General features: G+C 35.9%; 1 pseudogene; it reads left to right on the top strand.

The window, feature by feature from the left end:
- The first annotated feature begins 666 nt into the window (after positions 1-666).
- Positions 667-18,776, top strand: LOC109065166 (annotated as a pseudogene).
- Positions 18,777-23,071: the final 4,295 nt, after the last annotated feature.

The following is a 23,071-nucleotide window of genomic DNA, read 5'->3' as shown; positions in this document are numbered from 1 at the left end:
AATGCTGCTGAAGTTTAGTGTTTAAAAATAGCTGAAAAATTTTGTGATATAGCTTTCAGTAAAATATATAATTATTCTTGTTAAGTTGAGAAGTACATTCTACTGTGCAATAATATATTTCCATTATGCTTTCGGGTTACATTTATTTTGACATGCTGAAGTGAAGACCATGTGGTTTCTGTGTTTGTCATACAACGGCTTTCTCAAATGAAATAATGAAATGCTGGTTAGGTGACTCACAATGCAGCCTTGGAGATGAAGTTTATATCCATATATAGTGAGACGGCAGATGCTGAAAACACCACAAGTGCCACGTGCTTGAAATTGCAGTTAATTGCTTCAGCCTAAAAGACATGAAATAAAAAGCTCTGCGCTGCGCCGTTTGCTTTAAAACCAAAGCATAAATACACGTAAAAAAATATATATCCTTGTGGATACAGAAGAGCGTACGCTGCATGCATACAGCTAAGATTTGCCAAAATGGCGCTACGCTGATTTGGAGAGACACAGAGGAGAGAAATTGTTGAATTAAGTCATTATTTTTATTTTATAAATAAAATCATAAGAAATGTTTCTTGAGCCCTAAATCAGCATATTAGAATGATTTCTGAAGGATCATGTGACACTGAAGACTGGCGTAATGATTCTAAAAATTAAGCTTTGCAATCACAGGAATAAATTACATTTTAAAATACATTAAACTACATAGCAGTTATTTTAAATTATAATACTTCACAATATTGCTCTTTGACTGTATTTTTGATCAAATAAATGTATCCTTGATTAACACACGACTTACTGACCCCCCACCTTTTGAACTATAGTGTATATTATATACACTGATTGATATAAAATGATTAAATGTAAAATGTAATATACATTGTAGCATTGTTGAGTTATAACCCAATTCTGCCTAATTCGCAAATGATTTATTTAATTGATTCTGTTCTTATTTATGAATCAATCCAACAAGTTGTTAGGTTTCTCTTCTACAATGTGTTCCTACAGGGAGCCTCTGCAGAAAATGGGAACAAAGGGCAGTCCCATATCCATCGGGTCAAACTACATCCCCATCTGTTGCAAAAATTAAGCTGTGTTTCAGTACCATGTTACTTTTACATGAGTCTTTTTATCTGTACTGTATTTTTTTTTTAAACAAGTTAACATTACAGTTACAAACACAAACTTCAGGCATTAACTCATACATTGTTCAGAGCTAATGCTATCTAGTATTGATTGTTCAAGAAGATCAGTAATGGCCAGCAAAGTATGAAGATAAATTGGTGCAACTCTTCATATGCTTTTTTAAAAGGAAATATGATGTTTGCCTCTGCCTGTTGAAACAAAGTAGATGTTTAGTTCATGTCTTATATAATAACCAGCATTGATTGAAAAATTACTATTAGCAGCATCTTTTTTTTTTTTTTTTTTTTTTTGAGAAAAAATGATTAATGGCATTAATGAACAGCTATTGAATTTCAGCCCGAACGTTGAGTCTCTCGGTATGTGTTTCGGTATGATGAAGGAACATCGGCCTACTACGGGAGAGGTGGTAGCTTTTGACGGATCCATCCTCTATCTGCCCAAACGTCTTGAAGAGGTTTGTGTGCTTGTTAGATGTTGTTGTGACTTTCACATTAAACACACCTAATTACCCCAAATTACCTTGGCTTTACTGTGTAACAGGTTGTTCATCTTAAAGCTGAGAGAAAAACCGATAATCAAGAGATCGACATCAAGATCCAGTTGACAAAGATTCTGCCACCCAGCTCTGATCTATGTATCCCGTTTTACAACGTGGTCCTAAGGAGGTGTGTATTCTCTATGTATAATATAAGGATTGTCAAGACACCACAGGTCAGATGTGTTTGTAATTTGTTCTTCCTGTTTTTCTCTTTCATGGTTTGAAATGTCCTCCTCTGAGAGAAAACAAATGTGCTCTTTCATTAATGTATGACCTCATTAATGGTTTGAAATAAGAGTCTGATGTATAACGTAGACATAATGTAATGTTCACAATACAAAGCTCCTTCCCTCATTCATCCAGCACATTCATGGAAACTGAACTGCAAAAACAGGTGAGTCAGAAATAGTTTGGACATTAGAACCATGAGAAGAATATTTTGCCTTGGATGAGAGTGTGAACTACGTTGTTACATCAAGATGAGTCATTTATAACAGAGGTCATTTACAATACCATTAAATAGTTTCGAGTTGGTAAGATTTTTTCCTTTGTTTTTGAAAAGAAGTATCTTATGCTCACCAAGGCTGCATTTATTTGATCAAAAATACAGTCAAAAGTAATTTTGTGAAGTATTGCAATTTAAAATAACTATTTGCTATTTTAACTTTATTAAAAATACAAATATTTTATGTATTTTAAGCTGAATTTTAAGTATACATTACTTCAATCTTCAGTGCCATGTGATCCTTCAGAGATCATTCTTATCTGCTGATATGGTTCTCAATAATTTTTTTATTAACTTATTATTATCAATGTTGAATACAGGTGTTTTTCAGGATTCTTTGATTAACAGAAAGTATTTTTTTAAATGTCTCTTCTGTCACCTTTGCTCAATTTAATGCATCCTTGCTGAATAAAAGTATTAATTGATTTAGAGTTTGATTTATTTATTGTATTAATGTTTTGTAAGGTTGTGTATATTTGAATTCAGCAACAGCATAATAATAAAGCAGCAAGCAATAATGCAGCTGTCCCTGTGAAACATTGCACAAACATTGACAAATCCATATAGATCCAAAAGTATCTTGTGTTATTGTGAAAAGTTTCTGATAAAGTGTAGTGTCAGACAATATGTAGTGATGTTATAAAGGGGTGAAAACCTCATCTCCCAATGTTTTCAGTAGGCATAATTCTTCCCTCTCTGTTACAGACAGACACATAATTCTTCCCTCTCTTGTATGACAAAACCCTTAGCAGTCATATCACTCAGCGGATTCCCTCGTGTGATGTCCTGGAGTCTCAGCACTAGGCCTGTCTGAAGTCAACAATGTTTGAAATCTACAATTAGCTGCGGTCTCGGTGGGGACTGAACACCCTGTTTGCTCTTGATAGCCAGGAGTGAAAACATGCTCCTGAGAGACCGCTCAGCTGCACCTGCCTCACTCCATTTCCCTCCACAGCGTCTGCTAAAGATCGGAGATGGGGTCATCAAGCAATTTTGTAAAATTAAATAAGTGTAATCGCATTATGGGCCGTGTGACGTAACAACCCAAAGAGGAATGAAGACTGTGGGTTCCATTCTGTGTTAAATCAATATTATGGGTTCAATACAAGTTAAACTCATTCGACAATATATGTGGCAGCATGTTGATTACCACAAAAATTAATTTAGATTCCAAAAGGCAAAAAGTGAGTTTATTTAGAATAGAAAATTAATGGGACCAGTTTTTGTAGGGTTTAATGTTATGCTTTTGATTTGATAAAAACTTTTATATTATTTGAGCTGTAAAGTTTAAGTTGTTTTTGAAGCAGTATGAGGTTCACACAGGTTGTCATGGCAGTTGTAAAAGTGTATGTGACTAAACAGAAAAGGTTAAGCAATTTTAATCTAAATAAAATCATGTTAATGCCCGTTTACATCTTGTGCTATACACAACAGTAAGTATTTTAATGTTTACAGATTGGCCCCATTTGCTCTACATTAACTCTAATGTGAAGTTAGAATGAATTTTTTTGTGGTAATTATTTTAGTATTATTTGTACTATTATAGTAATTATTCATGGTTTTTTTATCTTTTATTCTTATTTTTATATTTTCAGTTCATTTTAATCAAGTTTTTTAGTCGTTTTGTTATATGCTTTTACCACATCTATTAGTTTTTGCAGTTCTTTTTAACTATTTTATTTTTGCTTAATGTATTCTAATTTATTGGCAAGGCACATTTCCTAAGTTTTTCATTCAAGATTTTTATTTGATTTCAGCTCTGTTTCCATAAACATTTTTAGTTAACAGTAACAAAACTGGATTTTACACATGCTTTTAATCAACTTTTATTGACACCGAAATATTCCTTTAATATCCATTTCAATTTGATCTCCCTCTTCATGTAAATTAGATTTCATCACAATCAATTTGTAATATATCTCATTGTCTGACTACTAATAAGCATTTGATAATTTATGGCCATTATTAAAGCAAATATTTGGTAAGGTATTGGGAAACTGCCAGTTTGAAAACACAACGTGAGCCAGCTGTTGTAGTTAAACTGTTCGCTTGTGCACCACATGAGTGTGCGGTGTGAAACAGGCCGTATTGTTGAGCCCTGTGGAGTATTGCTCCACTTTTTTTGTGCATATGAGACTGAGCTATAATGGCTTGTTGACATTCAGCTCTGACATCTCTGACTTTTCCTGCTGCTTTCCTCTCATTCCTTCTCTCTGCTCTAGAGTGATGAAATTACTGGGGCTGAAGCTGGTGGGCAGAAACCATTATGATCCCAATGCTGTTGTGATTCTCGGCAAACACAGGTATTTTGCACTGACCTGATTGTCTGTGATTGCAATCCAACCAAAATTGCTGTGCTCCACATTGTTTGGTTTCACACTGAATAAATCTACACTTAAGATTTTGTATTTTCCCACCTGACCTATGATTACCAGACACATTTGAACAGTTTCAGCACCTCTTGTAATAATGGTTTGCATGGTGATTCTCTGTTGAGAATCATTGTGATTGTTTGTATTTGTGAATGCGTGTCCATCAGGCTTCAGGTGTGGCCTGGGTACTTCACCAGTATCAAGCACACCGATGGTGGCCTCTACCTCATTGTGGACATCTCACACAAGGTGCTGCGAAACGACTCTGTGCTGGATGTCATGTGAGTTTGATCAGTGCAATCAATCATTCTGACATGTCGACATGTAGGAAGTCATTGCCATTTTGTCAGTTGCATGCTTCGTTCCACTCAAAAGCAGTGTTCCAAAATCTAGCGAGTTGCTGATCTAGAAAAAAAGGAATATATATATATCTAGAAAAATTGTTTATATTTATTTGTTTCCACTTTATTTTGGATTGTTTGTGTTTCACTCTTAAGTAGATGTTTGTCTTTTTTTTTTTTTATTTTTTTATTTGTTATTTATTTTATGGTTTTTATGAATAATTTTTTTTGTAGTAGTTTAAATAGTAAATATATATTTTAATTCATTAACATAAAATAACACTTTTTTTAATGTACCAAATTCTAGTGCAGCATTGAGCATTGCTTGTATCCTTCATAGTGAAAACAATAGCAGTATGCTTTGCCACAAGCTAAGTGAAAAAAAAAAAATCTAAAATTGTAGTATATATTCCAAATCTAATTAGGGATTTACTGTTTTACCCAAACGTTATGTATGCTATGCACTTCAAGTAATGAATGATTTCTTCATAAACTGGGTTGAAATATCAAATTGAAAAATATTATGTATTTTCTAATATTTCTTTCAGAATTTATTTGTGTATTGTATGTCATTGGAGTTTTTATTAGCTCTGTTTTTGCCATCAGGTAGCATTTGGTGCTGACAAGGCATCAAAAATAATTACATTTAATTGAATTAAAATAATAATAAATTGGCCTGCATATGAAGTTCCATTTTAGTTAAGATGCTGCCATAACATTTATTTTCATTTTCGGTGAGAGTTGGTCATTTCTGTTGACATTGGTGATGTGACAAAATTTCATTTAAATGAAAATAAACAGCGTTATTCAGTGACTAGGAATGGAAATGCAGACAGCATCATCTCATACAGAAAACCGCCTACTAGAAACCAGGAGCTCAGAGACTGTCTGATCTTTAGTGATTTAATTGCTGCTAGTGTGTTGACAGCAATGCAGCTCACTAGGTTTTGTATTGGAACTCATCTGTATAAAATATTTTATATGCTAAAGTTTAGGCTAAAATTTACACTATAATCAGTTTGCCAAAATCAGTGCAGTGATGCCATTTGCTTAACCCTGAATTACCGTTTGTCTGCTTTAGGAATCTGTTTTACCAAGGAAGTCGTGAGAGTTTTCAGGACGTATGTACAAAGGAGTTTGTCGGTTCAATTGTCATCACACGCTATAATAACCGCATTTACCGTATCGATGACATTGAGTGGTCCAAGTCTCCCAAAGACACTTTCACCTTGGCTAATGGAACCGTGACCACATTTGTTGATTACTAAAGGTTTCATCTGCTATGTGGAGAACCCTCTTCTCTGATTTAAAACCTGAATGCATGTAAAAGGCATAACAGCTGGGCCGTAACTTGCATAATTGGATTATGATGCAAATGACATTCTGAAAGTTCATACATTCAGAAACTGTGGCTCATTATGATGGCAGGGACATATATATGCTAGTTTAAAGTGACAGATTACTGTTTTATTGTTTGTTTTGTCAATTTTCTAATTAACTTTTCATATGCACAGAAAAAACTATGGCATTACCATAAAGGAACTGGACCAACCACTGCTCATTCATCGTCCAAATGAGAGGTCCAAACCAGGAGGAAAGGTGAAATAATGCTTATCAGGATTTCTGGAATTGATGGTGTTGCTGTTTTGTTAGCTTATGTTGCAAGTTATTAAAAAGCTTTAGAGATGACAGTGACAGCCGCATGTCAGTCTGTGGTGGTTTGAATAGAATGAGCTTGATTGAATTCACACTCCGTGCTGTCATCTAGTGGTGTCATTGGGTATTGTGCTGTAACAGCAGTTTATTTGGCCTAAAAAATGGTAGGCTGTGTCTGCATTTAACTATTTATCTGGGTGACACAGGTGAGTTAAGAAAATGTACAAGTCATATACACTGCCAAATAAAAATTTTAAGTAAGGTTTAATTTTTTTAAAGAAAATAATACTTTTTTTTTCAACATTAAATTGATCAAAACTCACAGTAAATATATCTATGTTACAAAAGATTTCTATTCTAAATAAATGGTGTTCTATTGTATTTTCGTTTCATCAGAGAATCCTAAATATTTCAATAAAAATATTCCAATTTTAATATTGATAATAAGAAATGTTTCTTAAACACCAAATCACATTTTAGAATGATTTCTGAAGGATCATGTGACACTAAAGACTGGCTTAATGGCTGCTGCTTAGCTTTGCCATCACAGGAATAAATTACCATTTAAAATATATATAAAAAAATTAAAAAAGTTATTTTCAAATGTAATAGAAGTTCACAATATTGCTTTTTTACTGTATTTGATTTGATGTTTCTTATGAGGTTTATCATGATGTTTCATTATTTTGTGTATTTGGTGTAATGCAATGTTTTTACATGGTTTAAGGTTCAAAAACACATTATTTTCCACATACTGTACATTATTGTTACTCGTCTATGCCCCGTCTTTCTGAAACGTGTCAATTTTTACAAAGCTCATCGTTCTGAAAAGTGCGGTGTGCTCTGATTGGCCAGCTATCCAGTGCGTTGTGATTGGTGTGTGACGGAAATGTTATGCCTCTTACCAGGTTCAGGAAACTTTTCTCTTGTTCATTTGCATTTGTATGTAGACATTTGTGTTTGTATTTCTGTGCGTTTGTTTTTGGATGGATGTATTTGTGTTTTTTGATAAATTTCTAGCATCGAGACGCACACCAATCCACAAACGTATGGACTCCACCCACCATCTACCCATATAAATTAAACTTACCACTGATTTCTAGTTGTGTCCTCTTTTGGAAGGCAAAACAAAGTAGTTTGGCTTTCACAATGAAACACACAGCGTCTCCACAACATGGCAGCAGTGGCAAAAATAATAGTACATGAGAATAAAAGTTACGCCTTCTTTCTTTGCATGAACATTTGGGCGGTGTTATGCAATCTTCCCACACAGTGACATAGATATGTGGGGGCGTGTTTGAACGAGGCATTTTAGGAAGGCGTGGATGAACATTCACTTTTATGAAGAATATCTCTTTTGGTTTGAGACTTTAATCTTTGCGACTTAATGGATCTTCTGTATGCACGAACAGCAAGACAAAGTAAAACATGAAATAGCATCATATGACCCCTTTAAATAAATGCTGCCTTTTTAGAGAGGCATTTCAAAAACATGAAAAACTTTGTTGTGACTTTGCTCCTCAAATGCTCATTTTGGTGGCGAATGTGGAGAGCTTTTTTTCTTTATGGCATTCTGTGAATGTCATTTCGTTATAGTGCTTAGCTAACGTTTTAACCATATTTGTGTGTGTATGTTATGTTGTTATGTGAATGTGTCCAAGTAATGTTCATTTAACAAATGAACAGTTCAAGGTAATAGAATCATACAGTTAGCTAGCATGAATTAATTTTAGGCAGAAGTTCATTAAAGTGATTATTACAAGTGTGATCATAAAATATGCTAGAACATTTCAGTTTCTAATCTAATTTATTGAGAAATCACAGAATAGTGTTGAAATTTAAGTAAGGGGCATGTCTAGTAATGATCGGGAGAAGAGTGCGCTCAGTGAGTGCACAGGACGGACTAGGATTAGCTGATCTACTATAGATAGAGGGATGGGAGATTAAAAAAAAGAAGAGGAACATTTCGGAGGAATAAAACATTACAAAAAGGGTTACGATCAGGCAAGAGGTAGGACCACGTAAATATTGGTGCAGCTTTCCAGCGCTGGAGAGAACTCAAGGAGCGAAGGGAATCGGAAGCCAAGTATGCTTTATTTCTTCTTGATAGGTGAGTTACATTGATTTTGCTTTTTCCAAAATTTTTCTGTGTTGGCTTTTGCTTGAATACACTGCAGGCATGGTAGATCCACCATTGTCACTGCCAGGGTTGTGTACATTTGGGGCGGAGTTATCAAAATAGGGGCAAGGTCCTGATGGGGTTTGGGTGTGTTTGTTTTGGTGCTTTTAAATATTAACATCGTTTGGCAAAAATCACTTGGTGCACCTATAAGTAGTTAAAACAATGTGACCAAAACACATGCAAGTCCGACCCACACAATGTCACAATTGTTACCATCTATTTTGCATTAGTTTATATCCTGCTGGTCACATTAATGAATTTGTTAGCCTGCGAAGTTGCAGATTTAAAGCTGTGACATGAGAAAGCATATCTATATTTTTATTCAGCCGACAGAAATCCTGGCACACTGCAGAGTGCGATTCACACAGTGAACTTTTGCAGATTTGGTGTTTTAGTATGGTCCTGCCTAGCTATCAGAATCGGTAAAATTGGTCAACCTCTACTATTCAGGGTTATTTCGAACTGTTCGTCTTGTGTTTGTCTTGTTTTTCATGATCTTAAATTTGGGATCAATGTGGGAGACAAGGAGTATAAAAAGAGTGTTGAACAACTTCTGCAGAAATTATGAAGCTGTATTGAAGCTGTCTCAGAGCTGGCCCGCTGGGGCCTCAGCATCAGCCAAGAGATTCTGGTGGTGAGAATGGAAACACACCTTCATTGAGAGTGTAGAACTTTTTGTGTCTTAGATGCATCCACTGCTCCATCAGTTCCTCCAACAATACCAAACCAGAAATATATTACCTGAATAGCTCCTATTAAATTGTATCATTCTATATATGTATCTACGTTACCGCAAGTTTGGGATTGGTAATATTTTTTTGATTTTGAAAGAAGTCAGAAAAGAAGCTCACCCAGGCTATATGTATTTAATCAAAACAGTAATATTGTGAAATATTATTACAATTTCAAATAACTGTTTTCTATTTCATTATGTTTGAAAATGTAATATATGTGACCCTGGAGCACAAAACCAGTCTTAAGTCACTATGTATATTTTTAGCAGTTGCCAAAAAAACATTGCATGCGTCAAAATTATCAATTTTTCTTTTATGCCAAAAATTATTAGGATATTAAGTAAAGTTCCATGAAGATATTTTGTAAATTTCCTATCGTAAATATATACAAAACTTAATTTTTGATTAGTAATATGCATTGCTAAGGACTTCATTTTGACGACTTTAAAGGCAATTTTCTAAGTATTTAGATTTTTTTGCACCCTCAGATTCCAGATATTCAAATAGTTGTATCTTGGCAAAATATTGTCCGATTCTAACAAACCATACATCAATGGAAAGCTTATTTAATCAGCTTTCGGATGCTGTATAAATTTCAATTTTTTTTAAATTGACCCTTATGACTGATTTATGGTTCAGGGTCACATATTCCTGTGATGGCGAATCTGAATTTTAAGAAGCCATTACTCCACTCTTCAGTGTCACATCATCTTTCAGAAATGATTCTAATTTGCTGATTTGGGGCTGAAGAAACATTATTTTATTATTATGAATATTGAAAACAGTTGTGCTGCTTAATGTTTTTGTGGTTTTCAGGATATTTTTGATAAAGTTTAAAAGAACAGCAATTGTTTGAAATAGTAATATTTTGTAATATTATAAATGTATTTACAGTCTCTTTTGATAAGTATTAATTTCTTTCAAAAGAAAAAACATCTTACTGATGCCAAACTTTTGAATGGTAGTATAGACCAATTTCGGGGTTTGCAAACAGTGATGATGTTTTTTTGTGGGTGGAGCCTATCTTTTGTGACAGAAAATGACAGTTTTAAAGTTCTATGGAAGCCATGAAATAAAAGAATAAAAAAAAATGTATTTTTGAGTTTATATTAAAAAATTCGGACTTTTGTTCTCGCAATTCCATGATTATATCTAACAATTATCTATATCTTACAACTGCTAAAAAAATCAACTTGTCATTCTCTCAACCAAACCCCCCCCCCCCTTCGGCTCAGAATCATAAGTTTATATCCCAGACTTCTGGCTTTTTTTCCCTCAGAATGGACAATCTTCCAATTTTTGAGTTAAATCGAGTTATAAAGTCCGAACTAGGAGATATAAACTTGCATTTGCGAGAAAAAAGTCAGAATTGTGAGATAAAATATGGGGATTTTACCCATTTCCCTTTACCAACCGGTGTTTTATTTTTAGTGCTGCAAATTAATTTATCCTTTCCTGAAACTTTTGCGTCTTTATGGAGAGCGCAGGCCTTCGTAATGGCAGACACCTCCGGAGTGCAAGCTCCTGAATGCTTTGGAAAAAAATGAAAAGCAGCGTGTCTAGCGTTTTCCACACGTTTCATGTGAACGACCCATAATATACTCTTGTATTGTATATCAGTTATTACTATCATTAATGCTATTAAAGTCCCTTAAAAATATTTATAGCATTTATTATCTAGCATTCCCTGGATTTAGACATTTTTTAAAAAATATATAATTATCCCGCCTAAATGTTTGATCATGCAGTGCATTTTTGTTTTTACAATGGGGCAATTGCGGCACGATAGCTTACACACAGCACAAGCCTGATTTTGTGATCTGTATATGGATCAGGTTTACAAGTGTGTGCTTTTAGTGTAAATAAGCACACCATCTCTAGGAAAGCGCACAAGTGCTGAATGGTTTAAACACTGCCAAGACTTAAAAAGAAATTCAAATTATAAACTTTAGTGACAATGCAACACTGCCTTGATTGTGCAAGTGACAGTTCCTATGTCAACTGTAGCGTGCAGCTCGCATATAGTGCAGATGCGATGTGGTGATTTGAAGCCTTTTGCCCATTTTGAAAGGGAAAGAGAGAGAGCAGGCGGTGATTCACTCAAGCTGTTTGTGAAATTATGTCTCATAGAAAGTTTTCAAATTACTTTGTAAGTCATTTAATAAAGAAATATAAGCAGTCTACAAATGCTCTAGTGAGAGTTAGTTGACATGTACAGTAGTTGCAAAGTTAAATGTCTAAAGTGAACTATCCAAATAAAGTCTAACCAGATATGCCTTTATGGATCTGTTATAATCGAAGTACAAAGCAGGGAGAAAAAAATAAAAACGAGTGAAATCAAGCATTTTTGTAATGTGCATATATGTTTATGTATCTTTAAAACCTGACATTGTAAAATAGAAAAAAAAATCCTTCATTGTAGCAAATACAACTAGTTTTGAAGAATCACTACTGATGACACATACTGGTCACTGGATTTGCTGTTCAACCTTTTAAAAAATTTAACTAACTATTGATTTTTTGCCCACTGTCTTTTTGTTCATCTTGATCCATTGGTACTTACTTGGATTACTAAAACATTTTTTTTCTACACAGACTCAAGGAAGAACTCTGCCCAGCGAGAACATCTGCTTGCATTCTGCTTCTTTTGTCATCTCTCCGTCAGTTGACTGGTCCAGAGAGGTGGTCCGAGACCCCTCCATCAGCACTGTGAGTCAGTACAATCAGAGAGCTCGGACACAGTGCAGGGTGTTTGAACAGAATCACTGTGAGTCATTGGTTTGTGGGGGAGTGCACACGTGCAGTGAGCACATGTCGGACTGATCAGTGGAGGTGGACTGCAGAACCTGCATATTTTCAAAGACTGGAGGTCTCACACCACAGAAAGAGAACAGCCTTGTTTGGCTTGAGTGAAAGAAATGTGTGGATTGAATTCACACATTTTGTTTGAAGCACATCACACATAGGTATTAAAGGGGTCATGAAATGCATTTTAAAATGATTTTATAAAGTTTCCTGAGGTGCATTTATAATCTTAATATGGCTTATCAGAAACAGTAATCATTTAGATACAAAAAGGTCATTTTCTATCCTGAATTAAGCCCTCTGATTTAAATGCTCTGTTGGAAGGGCATGTCTGCTGTGAGACTTCACTGTAAATGCCCACTGCGATGATTGACTAACATCTTTGCATATGAAATGAGCATGACATGTGGAACTCTTTCAAACTATTAATATGTTTTAACGATAACAGCCGCCAAGATTACCTAATCGTGAAAATACCATTATATTTAGAACTACTCTCTTTTAAGGTTGTAACCCTCACTGTAGCTGCAATCTCACAAATATTTTCATCATAACTAACACAGTGAAAACGCGATGTAAGCATTGTGCTCCTCATTTAGCATTGTAAACTGTCATTGATTATAATCAAATCACCGATACATTTGAGCTGGTCTTGAATTGACTGCTTCAGCAAATTAAAGAGAACAATCTTTGATCGCTTTCTGTAAATAAAATAATCACAATATAGAGAGCAGATGGTTTTCGTGCTACTGACAGGAATAACCAGCAGTAATACTACAGCAGCATCGATACAGCATTTCCTTGGTTTCCGCTGTAAACAAAGCAGCACTGCACTTATAAATACTACTTGATTATGCTTTATACAGGGGTAAGATGAAAAGAAAATACCATCTAAACTTTGCTGAAGACAGTCAATTCTAGTGCTGTGTTCGATACATTGATACGACGATGTATCGTCACAGAGATTTGACAATATGAGTATCGATTCAGCTGGCCCTGTATCAATATTGTGGCACTTGTGCAGCAGTGGACCACGCTTAATTTGAATATAAGAACACAGTTTAAAATGGAGTAGAAAAGGGCAAGGTTTCTAAAACATATTATATTTTATAAAGATTTTTGGCACCAAACAGCAGTATCACTCTTGTGATTAATTGACAGACATTAATAAATGTAAGTGCAAGGGGCAAGTCAAGGAGAATCGTGATGTCACACGATTCCAAATCCAGTGAATCAGAAACGTATAGCTGGACCAATTAAGTCTGGTTTCTGAATAAAATGACTCTTACGAGCTGGTTTGTTTTAGTGAATCAGAAATATACAGCTGGAGCAGTGAATTCTGATTCCTGAGCAAAATAAGTCTTAAGAGCAGGTTTATTTTAGTTCATCAAAAAATACAGCTGGAACAATGTACTCTTATTCCTGTGCAAAATGACCCTTATGAACTTGTTCTTTTTTGTAAATCAAAATGAATGACTCTTATTATCTAATTTTAATGAATCTACAGAATTAGTCTCTGACTGAACTGAAAAGATGATAATTTTATTGTAAAAAAAAACAGAACGTCTTTGGATGTTTTGAATGTGACAAAATTGAAAGAACCATTCTCTCATTCTCTCACATTGCTCTTATGTAGTTCTTTCTATCTATTTGTCTCCGGATTCTTCTCTGTCAGGTCCCTCTGAACTGCTGGGCTGTTTTCTATCCCCGACGGGCAACTGATCAGGCTGAGGAGCTGGTAACTACTTTTACAAGAGTAGCCGGACCAATGGGAATCAGAATTAAGCGGCCCATCCGGGTAGAGCTACGGGATGATTGAACCGAAACCTTCATCAAGAGCATTCATTCTCAACTCACCAGTGAGGTGGGAAGTGAACTACACAGTGAGACGTGGAAAAACTGTAATGAAAGAGCTGTGAAGTTTACCTAATAACAGGTTACTCTCTATGGGCCATGGTTCTTTTGGCTTTGTAGTACATTGAGTATTATCTAAATACCATAGTATATAGTATGTTCCCTCTCCTGGTTTTCAGCCCGTGTGCAGCTGGTCGTGTGCATCATGACCGGAAACAGAGACGACCTGTACAGTGCCATCAAAAAGCTCTGCTGCATCCAGAGTCCTGTACCATCACAGGTTTCATTAAAAAACAATTTCTTTGCATTTTATAGTTCAGTTGCTGTTTATGTAACATATAAACTACCATTCAAAAGTTTGGGGTTGGTAAGATTTTTTTAAATGTTTTTGGAAGAAGTCTCTTTTGCTTACCAGGGCTACATTTATTTGATTAAAAAGCAGTAATGTGTAATTCTCTTTTCTATTTTAATATACTTTAAAATACAATTTATTCATTTGATGCGGTGCTGATTTTTCAGTATTATTACTCTTGTCTTCAGTGTCAGTGTAAAAAGTTAATTTCCTCAGCCTTTAAAATGGTATCATTAGTTATTTAAATGGTTTTGCCTGAAAGATAATACCTTTAATTCTGATAATGGTTGATAATTTCCATGTGAGACAGAATATACAGCAAGAGGTAATGTAGGGCAGAACCACCTTCACCTTCAACAGTCATTTGTACCGAAATGTAGTTTAGTTTTGCATCATTTTAATATATATTTTAATCGCATGTCAGTGGAATTATTTAGCTGTTTTTTGTGTTACCTGTTTGTGGCAAACAGCATGTATTCGTATTGGACATTTCATATCATGTCTGAATCTGTGACACTTATTCCCAGACCATTAATGTGCGGACCATCTCTCAGCTGCAGAAGCTCCACAGCATCGCTCAAAAGATCCTTCTGCAGATTAACTGCAAACTGGGAGGAGAGCTGTGGACGGTAAATGTTCCTCTGGTGAGTGTGTGCTAATCAGACCTTTTTCCCCACGGATGGCCCTGAAGTTATCATATTGTATGCCACTCTTGATTAAAAAATGCTTAAGTAAATATGCTTAAGTAAATATGGCATATCAGGAATGAACCTGAAAGTGGTCACTGCGCAGTGAGAACTGATATATGATAGCTAGGTGTGATCCATTTTCTGTTAAATTGTAGTTTTTATTTTTTAACACGTTGATGGTCAAATTTCAATATTTATTCCTAGCTTCACATCTTGACTTTCTTCTTGAGCATAAAGCTCTGTTCCCCCACATTTAAAAAGAGGCTTTATTACCTTGACAACAGCAACCACAAACTCATTAATAATCTTGAGTTGGTGGGAGAACATTTAAATGTCATCAATATTAAGGGTGTGTTCACACTTCTCATGTTTGGTTCGAATAAAACGAACTCTGATGCGATTGCTCTGTTAGTGCGGTTCGTTTGAGTAAGTGTGAACACTGCCATCCGAACCCTAGTGCACACCAAACAAGCGGACTGAGGCTAGAAAGATGGTTCTCGGTCCACTTCCAAACAACTCTGGTGCGGTTCGAATGAAATATGAATACAACACAGACCAAATACTTCTAAACAAACCAAAAACGGGATGTAATGACAAGATGCGACACTATGCGACATGTAACAAAAACAAAATGAGCAGAGGGGAAACATGGAGTAATGATGAGGTAAAGTGCAAACTTACACGCAAGAATGAGCCCGCTTAGTCCAGCAGACGGCATTAGGTGTGTTTGACTTAAAGCGGCACTGAGCAGAAGCAGCGCCGCTTTAAGTCTTACGCACCTTTTGTTTGGGGTGTTCAATTAGTTCTGTCATAATATATACGTCATTTAAGCTGACCAGTCAGGTTTGTGAACGTATCACTAAGCCTTTAGGTTCACTGTCAAAAATGCCAATGTGAACGCTAAGCGGACAAGGACCAAATGTATCATTTGTAAATGAACCGAACTAAAAGTGTGAGCACACCCTAACTCTTTTTGAAACTTTACTTGTTTTTAAACTTTAATTATATTTGTTCACAAAATAACCTGTAATAGATCAAATATGATTTGAACTGAATGCATTATTCCTTTTGAATGGTGCTGATGTTGGATTGTTGCAGCAAATAAATATCTGCAAATGGTATTAACTAAAGGGATACCTTCTAACCACTGTAGTTTTCATTTGAACAGAGATACCTGATGGTGATTGGGGTGGATGTTCACCATGACGTAAGCAAGAAGAGCAGATCTGTCATGGGCTTTGTGGCAAGTCTCAACAGGTAAATTAAAACCACCCTAAACAAATGTTCAAAAGTCTCTTGTGCTCAACAAGGCTTCATTTATTTGATCCAAAAATACAGTGAAAACCATAATTGTGAAATAATTCAATTTAAATTGTCTTTTGCATGATCTTTCAAAATATTGTACTTTTTTCAGGATTCTTTGGTGAATAGAAAGTTTAAAAGAACAGTATTTTCAATTTTTTTTTTTTTTAATATTATAAACATACAGAATCATATTGATCAATTTATTGTATCCTTGCTGAATTATTGTATTGGTCGTCTTCTTATTATTATTATTATTGTTAATTTTTAATAAAAAAAAGTCTTATTGATCCCAGACTTTTTAATGATAGTGTTACAAACAGACATATCTTATGTATTATGACATATCTGAGTGTAACAGAAAAGAAAAAAAAAAAACATCTAGGACGGGTTTCATACATGGGGTGTTTTGAGATGAGGGCATCACACTCGAAAGAGGAGGTAGATGAACGTAAGATTGGAGATGTGCTGCATATGTCATGAGAGAAGTCTTTAGTTTTCACTGGAAAATTTAGTGACATTTACATTAAATATTATTATGTCAAAAAATAAATGCATTTAAAAATTTTATCATAAGCATGGATGAATTGTTTACAATAACATCTGTGACATGCATTTATAAAACAGATATGGTAAATTTTCATGTTATGCCCATTTTAGATATTGCCCCAATAATAGATTCAATGTAGTAGCTGATGTCTACTAATATAATTGTAACTAAAACTGTAGAAAAACTTGTCAAGCCACTCAGTGTGAGTACAGCGAGCTGTTAATACGGGTGAAGAAATTAAAATGCTCTGTTTACATGTTTATGGATCAGAGCACTTCGGCACACCCTCGATGCGCCTGTGGATGTGATGGCTTCGGAACAGGTTAGAAAGGGAGACTTGTTGTGGTTTACAAGGTGATGAAGCTGTGCTACTTGTTGGTTTAAGGGTTCTGAAGACGGCTTTAGCAACTAGATGTGCAAAGCCTTGCAGAAACGAGATCTAGTCAAGTGCATTAGCGGGAGAAAATTAAATGTGGTATATGAATTGACATGTTCGTCTTCTCTTTAGGGTGGACTTCTACCTAATGGCACATTCAATTCGTCAGGGTTGTGGCCTGCCCACTCATTACATAGCAGTATACAACACAGCAAACCTCACCCCTTACCACTTACAGAGGTAAGAAATTGGTCTGGTTTAACTTGTAACATATATGTATATATAATATATGAATGTGTGTATGTGTGTGCGTTTGTGTTTTTGAATCAAAGCTTTTATCACCCCTTACCACTTACAGAGGTACAAAAAATAAATATATAAAGCTAATGTAAATATATAAATGTATGTATATATGAGCTCAAAATAAACTTAGCACTCATTCAAACTAATTGGTAAGAAATTGGTAACTGAGGCTTCAGTATTAGTATTGGCAATACTTTTATTAATTGTTGGTATATATATAATAATTATTAGTATGTATAATTTATTTACTTATTTGAAAGCTTTGTAGCTTGACCTACAAGATATGCCACCTGTACTGGAACTGGCCCGGAACGATACGCGTTCCTGTACTGCGCAAGTACGCCCACAAACTGGCCTTTCTGTCTGGCCAGTACCTCCATTCAGAGCCTGCCATCCAGCTCTCAGAGAAACTATTCTTTCTGTAAATGAGACCTGTTCAGCATCTCAACCAGATGGTAGATTTCATACGAGTCTCTGTCTTTCGGTCTTGGTCTTGTTTTTTTTTTTTTTATTGCTGTTCTTAAACAATACTATTCAGAATGCTCTTTGCATGTCATCCAAAACAACTTTTTTTTCTGTAACTCTTAGTTGTTCATTCTTGTGAAGCGCATGTGATATTTTTTGTACTTAAGTACGAAAAGTATTTTTTAAATCTTAATCGTACTTAAGTATTGAAAGTAAAAGTACAAGTAAATGCAAAACGGAAAAGAAGCAAATAAATGTATATAAAAAAAAATTAATACACAGCTTGAGTTGCAAGATTGTGTTCAGTTTTAACTCTTTCTTACATTTTTCATTTTTGGGCAAGAATAAGAAGTACATCTGTTCTTAGTGTCTTTCATTCCAACATAAGAAAACATTTCTGGAATCATAAACTCTTGTAATTTGTGCACAAGAGTTTTATTAAATAAACACTAACACACTCTAGTGTAACAAACAAACAAACAATAATACATGGGAAATGGCAAATGGGGCTTGATGGATGAAACCATTAGGAAAACCAGAGAATGAAGCTACAGTATGAAAAGAGTCATTTAACCACATGAGTAAAACCATCAGCGCCGTTTTAGAATGGGGTCTACAGCTTATACTAAACCTTTGTTTTGTTTAGTTAAATGTATGATATTTGCATTTCCTTGGCCTGGAACGAGCGTCCGGATGCAGTCTCGGATGAAAGTCTTGATGGTTTGGAGGTTCAGTGGTGTAGGAGTCGTGATGACCTTCTTCTGGGTTTGAAGAGTGATGAACTCCAAAAAGATGTTATTCTGACTCTGTGGTGGTCGGGAGTTTTCTCCCAGATGAAGATGATGAAGAGCTATAAGAGATGTCAGCTGAGATCTAGTCTCGCGTAGCCAGACCTTCAGACTGACAGCTGAATGTCTGGAATTCATGGCAGCTTTCATTGGCCAAGGCCCACCCATGAGACAATTTGACCGACATGTGAAACAACCAATCACAGTTCGTTTCGTTCATCGTCACGTTTCGGGGCCTTGGAAATGTCGCCACAATAACAGTGTGTAAAACTCTCAGACGTATTTTAAAGAATATGCTGCAAACTTTAAATATTTCACATACTTTTGAAAATCCTGCTTTTAGTTGATCCTGACAAGCACTCGTCGTCACAGTTGTACCACCAATCAGACGACGACTTCGAAACTCCTGAAGTGTTTTCACTTTTGTGTGCCATATGCATCAGACATTTAGACAGCGGTCCGTAGGCGTGATGTCTGAGGCTGAAACTAGCTGAGATCCAAAGATCGTTGGTGAATTTAAAGACAAGGCCGAAGCCTGGTGAAGACTTAAGGGTTGCAGAAGTGTTCTAGCTCACATCCTTATCTTCTCAGAATCTAACAGAACCGCCGACTGATAGGCTATGTGTTGGAGCCCACCGGGCACGCCCGCACTGGCTCAGGCTCTCCACATGGGCAGCAATCAGAAGAATTTCTTAGAACACTAATATATTGCTTATGTACTAACATATAATATACACTCTCGTTTAGATCATCAGAAGACCAATTCATAGATACTAAACATTGAAAGATTACATGTAGGTAAGATTACATGAATGAGTGGTTCTATCATAAGCATGCATGTGTGGCTGTAATACAGTATACAATGGATAAAAGACAATATACAATCACAGTAATAACCTTACACAATGACCTGGGGATATGCCATTTGACCGGAAGTGTCATCGGGGATATGCATGACAGGAAGGTCATAGAAAAATTTGAAAAAAGTTGTTTCCTATAGCAGTATGTGTCCATTTGAGAGAGAATTGAGTATAAGGAAGATTCTCTCTACATGGTTTTGGGTTGTTGGTTTACATGGTTTACATGGTCCTGGGGTAGGGCCTTGGGAGAGTTGCTGGACATGGTATGTTTATTGGATGAGGGGTCTGTGATTATTTGTTAATCTAATGAATAATTAATTTTTAAATCTAATGAACAAATGTGTGTCTGATTGGTCCAAATGCTACATGGAGTACCAGCATCCCTCTTAGTTACTCAAAGCCATTTCTATGGGAAGCCAAACACCGAAAGTGGGACGAAAAACCATGCGATGTTTGCACTGCACTGACATGTCGAAGGCGTGGCTCAACGGGCCACTCGACAGCGCAAGACATAAATGTTTGCACAAACAGAAACAAAACACAAAATAAAATCCAGGCCTGGTCCTCTCTCGTCTTTCACTGTCATCACTCCTCCTTTTATCCTTCCGGAGCTCCTCCATGGGACTCGAGAGTGGTGAGTGGCACAGGTGTCGCGCATTAACATTCACTCCACCGGCCTCGCTCCGTACCCACGGCTCTCACACCCCCGCCCCTCTCGTCACAGTAAAATTGACCTAAAATGGCCTTCCTCCTCACTCTTAACCTCAACATGGTTCCTGACACAACACTGGCCCCTCCACATGTCATCTTTCGACGTAACCTACGCTCATACTCACCCTCCCGGCTATCTGCTATGGTTTCATCTTCACTTCCTCCCCCTAAACAGTTATCATCTCTTAATGCTAACAGTGCTACTTATCCTTTCTGCTCCACTCTTATATCTTGTTTAGACACTGTCTGCTCCTTGGCTGTCTGATGTTTTTTACGAACATTGTTCTAAGCTCAGGGCTGCTAAGATCAGTCACTCCTCACTTCCATCTCTGCTAATGTCTCCACTGCTAAAAGGACATACTATCATAACAAAATAAACACTCGCATGCTCTTTAAAACATTTTCCTCCCTTCTTTGTCCTCCTCCTCCCCCTCCTTCATCAGTTCTAAGCTGACGACATTGCCACGTTCTTCATTAATAAAATTAAAACCATCAGTGCACAATTTTCCACACCACAATCTTACCATTACCAGCAAACATACACTCGTTCACATCCTTCTCTTCACTCTCTGAGGCAGAAGTCTCCAAATTCATCTTTTCTAATCGTCCTACTACTTCTCCGCTTGATCCTATTCCATCTCATCTCATTATGTTCAGAACTCGTGAACATAACTGTTCGAGGAAGGCTGCGGAAACCTCTGCCGGCTGGTCGCTCCCGCCTCACAGCAAGGTAACGCCAATTCCATCCGTGTTTTGGCTTAAAGGGTTACTCCATCCCAAAATGGAAATTTTGTCATTAATCACTTAACCCCATGTCGTTCCAAATGTTTGAAAGCTTTGTTCTTCTTCGGAACACAATTTAAGATATTTAAAATATTTCTTAAAATGAGACTGAGATCCCATAACTGCCAGTTAAATTTTTGTTTCTTCGTCCACAAAAGTATTCCTTGTCATCATCAGAATAGTACCTCTGCCATCACTGATTGCAATGGACGTTCTGATGATGCGAGAATACTTTTTGTTCCCTTGGCACTGTTATTTATTTTAGTCTATGGACAGTCATCTAACAACTTTATTCAAGATATATTTTAAGAAATATTTTAAAATATTTTAAATTGTGTTCCGAAGATGAACGAAGCTTTCACGGGTTTGGAACAACATGGGGGTAAATTATTTATGACAAAATTTTCATTTTGGGATGGAGTATCCCTTTAAGTAAATCAGTTTTGGTGAATACAAACAACGTGATTATTTTTCATGAGTCCAACATCCTGCAGTGCAAGAGATGTGATCAGTAAGGGAAGTCTTCTTTCACTACCCTGTTGAAAAAACCAGCATATGCTGGTTAGGTATGTTTTGACGCTGGGATGCTGGTCCTTTGCTGGTTTATGTTATTTATGTGCTGGCAAAGGACCAGCATAAACCAGCAAAAGGACCAGCATAAACCAGCATCCCAGGGTCAAAACATACCTAGCCAGCATATGCTGTTTTTTTCAGCAGGGTAGACTAAATGTGAACATGCATTTACTCATCTCACTTGCACAAAAACATTCAGTATTTCTCAAAATGAATAAAAAATGTGAAATGCAAACTCCGAATATGATGCAAACCATATTAATAAGAAAAAAATATTTAAATAAACATAACGTGTGTTTCTTTCTCCTTTTTTTATTTTTTTTTTATTATTATTATTTATTATTACTGAAGAACGCTGAACTTTCTGATTCTACACACTATTCTTAGCAGTCCAGAATGGCATTACTGCTGAAAGGTTTGTTTGAGCTGCGCCCTCTACTGTGCAGACGTGAATTTACGTTTCCTTCAGCCTGAGGTTTATTCATTTCACTTTCCATCATAGTCCAGATGAGAAAAAGTAACACAAAAGTAATTTACTTTTCATAAAAGGTAACTAACGTAATTAGTCACTTTTTTGAGTAACGAATATTGTAATTCATTACGGTTAAAAGTAACTTTCCCCAACACTGGCAAACATTGGTAAATATTTCAAATTACAATTATTTGTTTTTTAGGGGCTGCACTGTCTTAATGTCATCTAATGAATGTGGTTCTGAATATACCTCACAATATTATTTGTTAGATTAACTTACACTGAATGACGTAAGTGTCGTCGTCTTTTTTATTTTATTTTATTTGTATAGCATTAATAAAATACTGATTGTGTCAAAGCAGCTTTACAGTGTCAAACAGGAAAATAGTTTGTCAATAATGAAACGAGTACAATAACAGTCATTTTTCAGCTAAAGTCTTCTGTAAGCCATAGAAATGGAGCGTTGGACTGCTCACGTAGACCTCGATTCAAAGTATTAAAATATAATCCAAACTCTCTTGACCTTTGTATGAATTGTACTAGCGCAAAGCAATAGCGCTTTATGAATATTAATTAGGTTGTTTCGAAATTACTCCAATGGGAGATGCTTGCTAATGAATATTTAATAAGCCTTCCAATGGCGACCGTTTTGGCTGCTGAATATTAAGTAGAATTCGTAATTTCGCGGGGCGGCGCTCACTAATGACGCCATCT

The sequence above is a fragment of the Cyprinus carpio genome, chromosome A5 (genome assembly GCF_018340385.1).
Source record: "Cyprinus carpio isolate SPL01 chromosome A5, ASM1834038v1, whole genome shotgun sequence".
NCBI lineage: Eukaryota > Metazoa > Chordata > Actinopteri > Cypriniformes > Cyprinidae > Cyprinus > Cyprinus carpio.
Note: the sequence above shows the minus strand (reverse complement) of the source record. Positions and strands in the feature narration are given on the sequence as shown.